Source organism: Eubalaena glacialis, chromosome 10, assembly GCF_028564815.1.
Source record: "Eubalaena glacialis isolate mEubGla1 chromosome 10, mEubGla1.1.hap2.+ XY, whole genome shotgun sequence".
Classification (NCBI taxonomy): Eukaryota; Metazoa; Chordata; class Mammalia; order Artiodactyla; family Balaenidae; genus Eubalaena; species Eubalaena glacialis.
Genome location: NC_083725.1, coordinates 91,175,971 through 91,189,165, shown reverse-complemented (window position 1 = coordinate 91,189,165; position 13,195 = coordinate 91,175,971).

Sequence of the window (13,195 nt, the reverse complement as noted above, 5' to 3'; positions counted from 1 at the left end):
CGCCACCAAGGAAGCCCGACACTTATACTCTTGGTGAAACAAATCTGACCCAATAATACTGGATGCTAAGAAGTGACTCATTGCCTTGATATCTCATCTATACGTTGCCTAAAGTTTGAGCATGGTTCCATTAGATGAATTGGGGGCTGGGTGTAGGTCAGGAGAGTGACAGGGGGAAGCAAAGTCAATTCACAAGGTTCAGTGACAGCCATAATAAAATAAAAGTTTATTTCCACAGAGCCCAGAGAATAACGAATGTTATGCAGTTTTCCCCAGAGGTTCACTTGAAAGAACTTTTCATTGGTTGTCACGGTAGTAATGTCTTGATTTTGAAAGCTCACAGAACCTAGTAGCTCTTAAATGTGCTTTCATCTTGGTTCCTTTGGTCTGACTGAAGCCTTATGACGACCCTCTGTGTTTTTGACATGCCCCTGCATTTTAAAGGGATGAGGCAGGCAAAGGAAGATTCTTTAAATCTAACACAGCATAACTAGGAAATGTGTAAAATCATATGGTAGAAAAATCACTTAACTTCAAGTGGCTTATTAAAATCAAACTAGAAGGCAATCTTTCATTTAATTACAACTAGTATGTATAAAATTAAGATTTGTGTGATGGAAATGGCAAAAATAAACGGACAGTTTCAAGGAATTTAAGCAACTCATCAAAAGTTGAAGTAATAGCGCCACCTAGAGAACAAAATCACCAGCTTTACCAGCCAAACAGCTTATTTGCCATATGAGCCATTTTCTAAGGCTACAGTTACTAGGATTGCCTTGCCACCCTATTCGGATTTGGTGAGTGTATGTGCGGGGGGGCAGGGAGGGGATGGCTTAGGATGCACTTGGGATTGTAGATGAGATTTTAAAACAGGCAGATCCATACCCATACCTCAATACCTACACTAAGTCCTTTTAACATTTTAATATTAGCCAAATGTAGAATAACCTGCCGGGAATAAGGGCTGGCCTCCTTTTTAACATTTATTATTTTCAAGGATATATGCTGAAGCATTGAGTACAAAGGTTCTGATTTTATTTACTTGCTAAAGGCAATACATTGCCCTTTCTGAGATATAATAACACCAAATAAATAGAGTAGAGAGACCTTAACAATGTCTTTGATCTGTGCTCTCATTTTAACTTTAATGATTTGAGAAGAATTAAGAGTAAAATAAAGGATCATGTATGTGGCAAGACTTTAAACACCAAAAAAGTAAGGGGCGGGGAAAGGACAAGGAGAAGGCAATTTTAAGAGTTGCCTCAACCTTAGAATAAATAAAGATGTACATCTGAGCCAGCACCAAAACCGGTAATGGAGCCAGGAGCCAATAATTACAAATTAGCTTAAAATTCTTTGATGACAAAATCTGCATTTCATTCATTTTTGCATGCTTCCACAATAGTATCCAAAATGATGCTGGTAGCAGAAGAGACACTTAGGCAAATATTGTTGAATGAACAAATAGATTGATTAATAGTTGCCTCAGATTCTGACTAGCAATGTGGGCAGTGAAGAAACTTTATAATTATAGAAAAATGTCTATTTGTTTTGCTGGCAGAGAGGCAGAAATTAGAAGAAATAAATGTAATAATATTTTTGTTTTTCTAGTATGTATTATAACTGTCCTTTAGTTGGCTTAATTCTAAAATTTCTTATGTACAATTTGGCTCACTCGCAAAGTTGTCACGTTTGGAACATATGAAATGTTAAAGCTGATTTAGACAGTAGCAACTATAAAGCTACTCGTGGATTTTCATTTAAATGTTTTCAGTTTTGGGGTACTGGTGGCCATGCCAGTCATTGTGCTTCAGGGAATGGAAAACGGTGTATGTTAAGTTTGTTCCAATTTCTGGTAAGCAGTTAACCAAAGAAAGTCATTATATTGTCTGTGTCATGCATAGAAGCAATCAGGTGCAGAAAACTTTACTTTTCAGGAAAAAAATTACTAAAAAAACAAGCTATATATCTATAGCTTATGCATATATAGAGAGAGATGGGGGTGGGGTGGGAGAGGGAGAGAGAGAGAGAGAAGGAAACTCCTTGAATAAAATTTTTGCCACATGGGATTTAGTCTAATCGCTCTTGGTTTGGAGCTGTTACCATCAGCATTTGCTGCCTTTTCTGATACTTGCTTTCTGCTTTTGAAAACAACCTGTGCTCAAATCGAAACAAGTTTTTCTATCTTTTCACGTGTTCATCTGTTTCTTGAATCATGGGGAGTGTTTTTAAACACAGATAAATTTCTTTTACATCATGCAGAATCTGAAGGCCGAGAAATTTGCTTCATGCTGCGGGCAGAGATGTTTGGTGGAGTCCCAGGCCACATTCCTAGACCAGACTGGTGAAGGTGTTCTCTCTTACGCAACATGGGGAAAGCACATCCAGCATTCACACACTGGCTGATAATGTATCTGAAGTCACAGATGATGGGCTTGTCACTTTGAAACATAAAGCCAGCAGACATTCTGTTGGATGATAGAACCTGGATCATTTACATTTACTTAAATGTAAAATACTGTGGTTAGGTTAAAAGTCAACTGTATAAATAGAGAGAATACGGAGTTGGGACAAGGTTTTGGGAGCTGACTTAGACTGTACAAAGGAAACTCAGATGTTTTAAATAACTGCAGGTTCAATGGGAGCCAGTGGTGTGTGTGTGTTGGTGTGCAGTGGGGGGCTTTGGACGAAGCTATTGCAGTTTTGGTCTGTACTAGTAGAAGCCTAACACGGAAATGGAGAAACTAATAATTTCCCCCCATTTCTAAAGTAGACTATGTATGGAATGTCTTCAGTTTAAGGAACTGAAATAGGTTGCTTTAGGTACAGCATTGACAAATTGGTGTATATTGAGATCATTGTGATCATCATGCATAGGAAGTTGGAAACCATTGGCAAGTGAGGAATGGCTGAGGGAACTTGGAATGGGTGGCTGGGGAACAAGAAAACTTAGGCTGGAATGGTGAATGTATTCTTTCTCCCTTAGGTAGTCTACATCACATGATGGTAGGTACCTGGAAGGCTGGGTTAAGAAGAATTCTGGAGCTGTCCAGGCTCAATGAGAAAGAATGTTCTGACTGTTTCTGCCCGCCATGGCTGGGGGATTAGAGTGGCAGCACGTGTGACATGTTTTTGACGTCCTAATTTAGAGGACAGTCTTCACGAGTGTAAAGAACTGGCACATGGAGGAGGGAGAGGGTTTTTTTTATGTTGCCCCAGAGAGCAGATCTAGGACCAGTGATATAATTTGGGCACTGTACGTAGTATCTAGAAGAACTTTCAGTTCCATTTAATTAAGCAAATATTGCAGGCTCACTGCATACAAAGCACTGTGTTGAGGGAATTATGATCTAACAAAGAAAAAAAGAAGCTTCTTTGGAATATGATCAGTTTCCTGTTACAGATGTTTAAGCAGAGGCTGAAACCCATTCAGAAAGGACAGCTATTAACATGGGAGGTCAGAGTTAGGTATATTCTGAAGTACCTTTGTACTCCTAAGTTTTTCAAATATATTGATCATATCATAAGTATGCTACTTATTTTGAGTTCATATACAATCCTAATGACGATCATATATTTCTGTCTTTGGATCCTCTACCTGAGATAGGGGCCGTATCATGAATTGAGCATCAGAAATCCTTCCCATTTCTTTGCAAAGTGCTGGGCTTTTACTTTTTTCATGCTTACAAAAGTAATTATTTTTCCTTTGGATCAGACAGAATGGAATGTTTAAAAAAAGAGTCCTGATCAGATTCACATGCCCAAATTGCTTAAGAAATTAGCTTTTGACATTAGATTTTTTAGAGAGTTCAGCAACTGAACTGAAAAAAACCCCTCAACATTCACCTTCCCCTTCTGGGAACTGCGGAATCCTCAGCTTTCCAAAGAGTTTCTTTTTTTAAATGTAAACTGTCAAAGCAGTGGACCCCTCCCCTTCAGGCTTCAACGTGGATGGAGTTAACTTTTTTTTATATAACTTAGTTTGCTCTTCTGTAGATCAGTTGGAGATTAACCAACATGGAGATGTCATTAAAATGCAAGTTTAGACCCTAGGTTGCGTGGCCCACTCCTAGTACTCATGAATATTTATTCTTCATGGTCTCTCATACTGCTTTCAAATATTCATATTGTCAGTCATCAAAGCAAGCACTTTACTGTTTACATCCCCTTTAGAGCATCACGTATTTTATATATAGCTCATGTTGCAGCATGTATGTTTTCTCCTGTTTCAAAGCTTTTCTTTAAAAAAAAGTAAAAGTATTACACGCAGGGAATGATTCTTTTATTTATTAATTCATCAAGTGTTAATTGAGTGCCCAGTGGGTGCCAGGCACTGGGCTAGATGGATCCATCCATCTTCAGGTGCCCCTTGATAAGGAACTCCATTGATTCTGCCAGGTAAGTCTTCCATTACCTCTTCATATACTCACTTCAAAAGAGTATTTTAAAAATCTATTGAACAAATTCTCTGAGTCATTTCAGAACTTCCTGCCCATCCTGTATTTTCAGTTATGGATTGTAATATTTTGGAAGAATTTATGTCACTTTTAAGAGATCTTTTTTTATATATATAACAATCAGGTATCATTTTATGTTCAAATTAAGGCAACAAAAATGCTTGTTAGTGTCGTAAACATTTTGCTATTATTGAGGATATTTCAAGAGGAACTCTTTTTTTAAAATTAATTAATTTTATTTATTTATTTATTTATTTTTGGCTGCGTTGGGTCTTCGTTGCTGCGCGCGGGCTTTCTCTAGTTGTGGCGAGCGGGGGCTACTCTTTGTTGTGGTGCGCGGGCTTCTCATTGCGGTGGCTTCTCTTGTTGCAGAGCACGGGCTCTAGGCGCGTGGGCTTCAGTAGTTGTGGCTTGCGGGCTCTAGAGTGCAGGCTCAGTAGTTGCGGCACACGGGCTTAGTTGCTCCGCGGCATGTGGGATCTTCCCGGACCAGGGCTTGAACCCATGTCCCCTGCATTGGCAGGTGGATTCTTAACCACTGCGCCACCAGGGAAGCCCTCGAGGAACTCTTGTAATGATGCTGGTAGAAGCCACAGTAGAAGGAGAACTTCTGGACTAAAGATGCTGTTCATTTCCACTGATGCTATGATGGATTTTTTCCGTACTTACAAGGACATGTTTGGGCCTTTTAGTATTCAGGAATGTGTCTTTTATTTGGCAGTATTTATAAACCCTGTGTGTTTCCCCCCTAAAGAAACTAAAAATGTGAAAATGCTTCCATTTACTAGAAGCTGGTTTCATGATTATGCTGAGTAAGAAAAAGAAGGAAAAATCAATGTAGTAAATACTATATTGCCTTTAAACGTTAGTCAATAACATGCTTAAATGGTAATTTTTTTTAAGAGTTTCTTAAAACCACTTTTCAATCCATTGGGTGGTCTCCTTTCACTGTGAAGTCAGGAGGTGTTTTTGCTCAAATACATGGAATAAATAAGAATCCGTATGTAGTGTTTGTGGATCATGTAAATATGTGGAACTAGAGCACAGTTTGGCACCATCAACTCAGAAATGTTTAGCTTCTTGATATACTGAACAAGGAAGCAAATTTTCACATATTCTCTTGTGAATCTCAAAAAAAAAAAAAAATCACAGGATCAGGAAGTGGTCATAGATCCCATTTTCCTTCTAATACCGAACCTATAGCCACGTTTCTAACCTTCTCCTTCACTCCTGAGCAGGGCAATCAGAATAAACCATAAATCCATAAATAAAAAAAGAATAAGCCATAAATAAATAGTGCCAGGACTATTCCATTCATTCTTTGTTCTTTGAGACAAAATCAGAGGGTTAGACACAGGTCCTCTAACCTCCAAATTAGTGGTATAAATGTAAATAAGTACATTGCAGGATTTTTTTTTTTTTTTCCTGTAATACAATCTTACTTAAAACCCCAATGTGTAAAACAAAAATAAGCAGGGCTGAGTTAGCTGAACTGCAGGTGGGAACATCAGCGTCCTGTCTCCTTGACCTCGATTTAGCCCCTTGCAAGAAGCCTCTTGACACTCTTGTCTGCAAAACCCAGTTGGAAAAACTGTTGTTCTAGAGAAAAATCAATAAGTAGAAATCCCAAAGTCTTAAATCTTCCTTCCTTCTTCATGAAAATGACTGTCCTCCTGCCCATTCCTGTGGCCATTCTCTTGCATCTAGAGTTGTGTTCATCCCCTTGTTTAAATTATTCACAGATGGTAACTTGGTAACATAGATACAGGTATGTGAAATTTTCCCCACTGCATAATTTTTAGAAATAACCATAGACGTGTAATGGCTGAGAAGCAACGCAAGGTGACCTTACCTTCAAGATTTTATTAATCATTGAAATTTATCACCATTAATAAAATTTACTTTAAAATGTTCTTCCTAAAATACCAGTGTATTTTTCTGGTTTTCACATCCCTGGCAATGATTTTCTTAAAACTTTGAAGTGTCTATTATTCCAGAGCATCTGATTGTTCTTCAGAGTTAGTCTCATCTAAGAATTTAGGGGAACCCTCGCCATCACTGTTCCAAGCAGTATCGGAGATTTTATATATATATATATATATATAAATTTATTTATTTGTTTGTTTTTATTTTTGGCTGTGTTGGGTCGTCATTGCTGTGCATGGGCTTTCTCTAGTTGCGGTGATCGGGAGCTACTCTTCATTGCGGTGCGTGGGCTTCTCATTGCGGTGGCTTCTCTTGTTGCGGAGCACGGGCTCTAGGCACGCAGGCTTCAGTAGTTGTGGCTTGCAGGCTCTTGAGTGCAGGCTCAGTAGTTGTGGCGCATGGGCTTATTTGCTCTGCGGCATGTGGGATCTTCCCGGGCCAGGGCTTGAACCCGTGTCCCCTGCATTGGCAGGCAGATTCTTAACCACTGCGCCACCAGGGAAGCCCCAATATCAGAGGTTTTGACGACTTGCCCTAGTTCAGTGCCCCAGTAGACAATTGGTACTGGGACCAAAAATCAGTTGGTTTGTCATCACTAACATTACTACATGATTTTATTGTCATATGTATGTAAGATTGCATACCTCGGTAATAACCTTGTCCAAAGGTATAGTGCTCCGTACATTAAGAAAATGCATACACGTCTCATTCCACTTGATCCTATAAATAACCCTTTGAAAAAATTGGGCAGACATTATTCCTATATAACAGTTGAGGAAACTGAAGCTTAGAGTAGTTAAATAACTTGATCCAAGATGTACAGCTATAGAACCAGAGCAAGGATTACAGCTCCATGACTTCTCCTAATCCAGCCCTCTGACCATCATGCTGGCTGTCTACAACCATGAACTGCAGAATTCAGGTTAGAAACCGTATTTCACCCTTGATGCGTTAATGTGGGTGCCCGGCACAGATGGAGACCAGTGTCGTCACCCTGGCCTAGTGTCCACTCTCTAGAGAAGAGATTGCCAACCTTCTGTGTGCCAAGGAAGAAGATGATGATGGGAAGATAAAAAATGTTTACTCTAAGGAGTTTTTAAATTTTGTTTCCTTTTTTTAAAGAAAAAAAAAATCTTGAAAAAAGAGAAAAAGGATATGTCTTGTTCCTTGAGCTTCTTAGTTATAATTTTGCTTAAAGCCGAGGGTCCTGTAAGTGAACCGTTGGAAAGCATACCATGGAGCAGTGGTTCTTAAAGATGGTGATCATCAGCGTTACCTTCGAAACTTAAAAAAAAAATACAGCTATCAGGTCCTAATCCCTGAGATTTGTGGGTTTGGGCCAGAGCCTGGCCATATGTTATGTTTAGAAACTTCCACAGGTGGTTCAGATGTGCAGGAAGGAGGTTTAAGAGTTGCTGAACTAGAAACCAAATAAATTTAAAAAGACATCATTTACTTCATCGTCCAAATACTTGGATTTGAGCATGGTTAGAAGGGGTTTGCAGCCTTGTAAATAATCAGAAATTCAGAAGCTTTGAGGTGGGAGGCCTGTTGAAGATATTCTTCTGACTTGAAAGATATTTCCTAACTGCAGGCTTCCACGTGAGACCAGAAGGCCTGGGACAACATTCCCGGGCCCAAGCATCGAATTGGATTCCAAGGCCACCACTTACTTACAAGGTCTAGGCCATTGTACAAACTACTTCCAATCTCTGTGCCTCAACCTCCTAACAGGGTCGTGGTAGGGATTAAGTGTGTTAATACATGTAAAGTCCTCAGAACAGTGCTTGGCATAGTAAATGCTTAATGAATTTCAGCCACTGTTGTTATTACTGGCACTTCCGAGCCCTGAAAGAGTACCTTTTATGACTTATTGTCAAGACAATTAAAAACTGTATCAGCATGCTCCGTGCCTAAATCTGCTTCACTTTGTACCAATGGTGACAAGACCAGAACTCTTTTGTTGTAATCTTTGGAGGCTAATTTGTTTACTCATTGACTTTCTCTTCCTTTCATCCATCTAAGTCCTACTCATTCTTTAAGACCCAGCTCGAATTCGACTCCCTCTAGAAAGACTCCTGCCCAAGAGAAACCTGCCCTATCTGGATTCCTGGGTCATCCATGGTCTCTATCTAACAATTTAATAGTTAATTATATAAGCAATAATTGCACAACTATTAAAACATTATTGGGTGTCTTCTCTGTATCAGGTTCTCTGCTAGGAGCTGTGGATGTGATGTCTTAGTCTAGAAAAACACTCCAGAGCATCCTGCTTAGGATGCTTACAGCATGTTCTACATTGAACTGTAATTGTTTGCTCACGTGTCTAAACTGTTCTGCATCCCCCGCCCCCTTTAACAGTGAAGTCCCAAAGGCAGGGATTCTGTCTCGTTCATTTTGGTGTCCCCAGTATCTGTGCTCAGAGTATGTCTATTAAGTGAACAAAAAGTTAAAAAGTCAATTTTAGGAGAACACTAAGTCATAGTCATTCTAAGCAATAAGTTTGACAAGTTGATATCCAAACAGAAGGCCTTCACAGATAACCCAACCACGGAAAGATGGGCAACTTTTGTAGCTCTGGTGGAAGAAGAGGCCAAAATGTAGCTTTAAAAACATTTGTGGGGTTTTTTTTTCCTTGTGGAATAAACATGGGCTACAACATACTTTTTTTCACATGAGGAAATGACAGAAACATAGCCAGTTATGACCTTCAACTTCAATCCAGTGACCAGAGCTCTGCTGATGAAACATGAGCTTGTATCCTTGACACTGACATACACCTTGGAGGTGTTAACTCATTGTCCCTGTGTTCCTGTAAACATTTTTTTAAGAATTGTTTTTGATCTGTGAATCTCCAACTAAATGATTAACCATGTGATATTGACCATTTGGAGCCACATTGAAACACCTCCCTTGAAAGCTATTGACAGTTAGCTGGGAGGGTGCCCACCTCCATAATTGATTTTCTTGTTGTATTTGAAAATCAGTGAGGATTTAAACTCAGGATTCAGCCACTTGAAGAATCTGTTAAGAGTTACCAGGTTAATTATTCCTGCTTTACATGAAGCTTCCTTGAAAATGATTTTCTTAAAGCAAAGCACATCTAAACTTGGTAAGTTCTTAATAACCTGTGCTGAATGAATAAATGAATCCTTAACTAAAATAGAGCACATTCTGATTCTTAATCAGAGTTAGTTTAAGCCTCTTGTGCAAGAGGAGACTCTGACTAGAAATAATATAGGATAGTAAGCCTCCTAGGGAAATTTCTGTAAGGAAGCATGGTCAACTGAAACATGAAGCTGAAAGTGAGAGGACATTGCATTTGACCCAAAGTGGCCTGGGAAATTCTTAGCAAGGTCCATCAAAGTCATTAAGTGGTGGTCTCAGAATGCATTGTACGGTTTAGACCACTTAGACCCAATTGGAACCAGGCACCTTTCACAAGGACCTTCCTTAACCAAAGTAGAAAGGAGTTCTTCGCTTTCTTCTGAGTTCCAAAGAGACTTCTGGTTTCCAGACCAGGTGTCTAGATAGCAGTACCAAGTTAGGGCACCAACAGTGAACTTCCTCCTGTGGTTATTTCCTACCTCTTGGAATGTTTCACTTCAAGAAGGTGAGAGAAGCAACCTTTGGGTTTTCATGATGAGTTTAACATTGTGGTCTGGCTTTGACCATCCGTTTAAAGGGAGATCTGCTTTCCAGATGACCATAAATATGGAGAAGAGAAGGTTTTCTTCTTTCTTTTTTTTTTTTTTTGTTTTTTGAGAAGGTTTTTTTCTTTTTTTGCCTTTTTAGAGAGTGTTTTTCATACCATTTCTAAATTTGGAGTAAAAGGTGGTCCCCTAGGGAGCATTTTCAAAAGTGTTTGAAGGTTGCATTTTATTTTGGAGGAAGGTTGGAGGCCTACCTATATATGACAGGCACATGGCTCCAATAACTACACTGATCGCAAGGATAAGGGCCATCCTTTTGGATCGTTCATTTGACATTGATCTTGCATCTGTATTCAGGTCTGTACCCTTTAAGTTTGCTCCATATATGTTTCCCTAATTTCCCTGTTAAGGCTTCTAGAATTTGCAGTATATTCAATTGCAGATGACCACATATGGAGTCATTTAACCACATGTCTTAATCTTCAGAGTCTTTCTTTGTCAGCCTGCTCTTGTGTTCTGTTTACATTTAGATGCCATCTTTTGGAAGTTTTCTTTCCTCCCCACCATCTAAGTGTCTCAGAGACTTTTGGGGATGGGTCTCGTTCTCCTTCTGTGTTTGGCCATGGTCACCCCTCAGCTTGGTGTTGTGCTTTACAAAGGTTGTTTATAGGGTTGCCCTTTAGAGTTTATAGAGCCCTTTTCTATGTGTTGGTGACCCTTGGCATGATGCTGTGACAGGCAGGGTGAGAACTCTAATCCTCCTTCTGTCACAGAGCTGAGGCAGTGGAGTCCTTGAATTGCCTCACCCATGAAGGTTCACCCATGAATTTGCCCAATTTGTTGATAAAAAATGGCCAGTTATCAGCCATTTTATAGGGTCAACTTAATAGCAGGTGGGAAAGGCGGACCAGAACTCAGGTCTTCAGTCCCCAGCCCCAGAGACAGTCCTTTATATCCAACTGTCCCACATTAGATTGGTTTCCAGAGAAATGTCCCAGAAATTTAGATGGTTCCCTCCAAGACTTTTGGTTTTGGTCACCACCAGGACCTAGAACTGGTTAAATCTCTTGAGTGTCTGTTGCATCAGAGCAGTGTGGGAGATTCTTTGGTGCCAAAAGCAAAGCCACTAGGTTAAACATTTTTTTGATTGGTTATTTTTAATTTAAGTTTTTGATAATTTATTTACATGATTCAAAAATCAAAATAGTATTAGAAAGTCTCCGTTGAGCTCAACACCACTAATCATTAGAGAAATGCAAATCAAAACTACAATGAGATATCATCTCGCACCAGTCAGAATGGCCATCATCAAAAAATCTACAAACAATAAATGCTGGAGAGGGTGTGGAGTAAAGGGAACCCTCTTGCGCTGTGGGTGGGAATGTAAATTGATACAGCCACTATGGAGAACAGTATGGAGGTTCCTTAAAAAACTAAAAATAGAACTGCCATATGACCCAGAAATCCCACTACAGGGCATATACCCTGAGAAAACCATAATTCAAAAAGAGACATGTACCACAATGTTCATTGCAGCACTATTTACAATAGCCAGGACATGGAAGCAACCTAAATGTCCATCGACAGATGAATAGATAAAGAAGATGTGGCACATATATACAATGGAATATTACTCAGCCATATAAAGGAACAAAATTGAGTTATTTGTAATGAGGTGGATGGACCTAGGGTCTGTCATACAGAGTGAAGTAAGTCAGAAAGAGAAAAACTAATACCATATGCTAATGCACATATATGAAATCTAAAAAAAAACGGTACTGATGAACCTAGTGGCAGGGCAGGAATAAAGATGCAGACATAGCGAACAGACTTGAGGACACAGAGGGGGAAGGGAAAGCTGGGATGAAGTGAGAGAGTAGCATTGACATATATACACTAGCAAATGTAAAATAGATAGCTAGTGGGAAGCAGCGGCATAGCACAAGGAGATCAGCTCTGTGCTTTGTGACCACCTAGAGGGGTGGGATAGGGAGGGTGGGAGGGAGGCTTAAGAGGGAGGAGATATGGGGATACATGTATACATATAGCCAATTCACTTTGTTGTACAGCAGAAACTAACACACCATTGTAAAGCAATTATACTCCAATAAAGATACATATTAAAAAAAAGTCTACATTGAGGATTCCTGCCCCACTTGTGCCATGCCCACCTGTATCCCCACCGGACACATACCATCTGTGGGTGGTCGTTTGTATTCGTCTTACGTGAATACAGTGTGTTTTATGGAAATACAGGTAAATATGAATATTATTATATTCCTCCAGTTTTGAAACAAAAGATAGTATGTATATGTATACATCTGCTGATTTGTATCTTGCTTTTATCGCTTACCAATATATTTCAGGGAGCTTTCCATTTCAGTATATGGGAGCTAACTTGTTTACAGTTGCACGAATTCATTGTAAATATGCACCATAGTTTATATACTTTCCTTTAGCTAGAAATGGGACTCCTTCTAGTATTTTTGCTATTCTATGCCTTGTTGCAATTAATAACCGTGTGTATGCATCATTTTGTACGTATGCACCTACCTATTACTGTACACTTACTCTCAGAAGCGGAATTGCTGGATTAGCAGGAAAATTCATTTAAAATTTTGATAGGTATTGCCTTATTGTCCTGCAAAAAGGTCTTGAACTGTTTGTACACCCACCATCAGTAAATGAGAATGCCTGTTTCACTACAGCCTCACCAACAGAGCGCATGTCAGTCTGAAAGATGAGAAACAGGAGGCGACCTTCTAAGTGAGGTCTCAGTCTCTTCCGTGTCCCCTGGTTTGCAGTGGGAATACTGCCCAGTTCCGAGAGCTGGTGCAGGCATCAGTTCCAATGGAAATAATGCCTCACCATGGCCGTGGGCTTACACCAGCTCTAGTGACACACATGGAATGGACCCACATTGCCCCTTGCAGAATTTCCTGCAGTGGAAAGTCGAGCATGCATTCATTATTCACCCAACTAGCAGTACTGGGTCTAAAGTGCACAACAGTGTTTACTGGAATAGAAAAGGAAATTGTTCCACTGCAGCACCCTGCGTACCAGGCTTTCAATGCTTGTTTCCCAGCTGCTAACCCTATTTCTAGGGACTGAATTCAAGAGAGAGATCCCAAATCACAGAGGAAGTCTTGCTACATTTGG